This window comes from Crocodylus porosus, unplaced genomic scaffold (genome assembly GCF_001723895.1).
Source record: "Crocodylus porosus isolate Cpor-Errol unplaced genomic scaffold, CroPor_comp1, whole genome shotgun sequence".
In the NCBI taxonomy this organism is placed as follows: domain Eukaryota; kingdom Metazoa; phylum Chordata; order Crocodylia; family Crocodylidae; genus Crocodylus; species Crocodylus porosus.
In genome coordinates this window covers 27,851,774-27,852,909 of record NW_017728914.1, presented here as the reverse complement: position 1 = coordinate 27,852,909, position 1,136 = coordinate 27,851,774, and positions in this window count along the sequence as shown.

Here is a 1,136-nt window from a genome sequence, read left to right as displayed (position 1 = left end):
TGAACACCTTCAAGAGTAAATTGGATGCTTATCTTGCTGGGATCCTATGACCCTAGCCGACTTCCTGCCCTTTGGGCAGGGGGCTGGACTCGATGATCTCTCGAGGTCCCTTCCAGCCCTGATGTCTATGAAATCTATGAAATCTGACCCGAGCTTGTAGGGATTTGGTGAGGAAGGCTAAAGCAGCACTGGAACTTAGATTAGCTTCTGGATTAAGGATAACAAAAAGTCCTTTTTCAAGTATACAGGTAGCAAGAAGAAGTCTCGGGGTAACATTGGACCCCTACAAGGACGCGCAAGAGAAGGCAGAACTCTTCAACAAGTTCCTTGCCTCTGTGTTCCTGTCTGCTGACAAGGGGGTGCTCTCGGCTGACAGTGTAGAGAGGCCCGGGAAGGATGCGAGTCCCCCGACTGTTAGTTCAGACCTAGTTAAGGATTACCTAGAGGGCTTAGATGCATCCAAGTCAGCGGGCCCGGATGACCTTCATCCACAGGTGCTGAGGGAATTGGCTGGTGTCATTGCGGAGCCATTAGCACGGCTGTTTGAGGACTCTTGGTGCTTGGGCCAAGTCCCTGAGGACTGGAAAAGGGCCAATGCGGGCACTATTTTCAAGAAGGGGAGGAAGGAAGAGCCTGGCAACTACAGGCCAGTCAGCCTCACTTCTATCCTGGGGAAGGTCTTTGACAAAATTTTCAAGGGCCACATTTGTGAGAGCCCTGCAGGGGAAGTGATGTTGAGGGGTAACCAACATGGGTTCGTGCCAGGCTGATCCTGCCTGACTAACCTGGTCTCTTTCTATGACCAGGTAACAAAGAGCTTAGAGGTGAAGGAGGAAGTCAATGTCATCTTCTTGGACTTCCAGAAAGCTTCACCACAGTGTCCCACTCAATTCTGGTGGGCAAGCTGAGGGACTGCGGCATTGCTGAATGCACGGTCATGTGGATGGCAAACTGGCTCCAGGGGCGCACCCAGAGGGTGGTTGTGGACGGGTCGATGTCGACCTGGGAGGGTGCGGGCAGCGGAGTCCCCCAGGGCTCCGTCCTTGGGCCGGTGCTGTTCAACATCTTCATTAGCGACCTGGATGAGGGTGTGGAGAGCACCCTGTTCAAGTTTGCTGATGACAACAAGCTGTGGG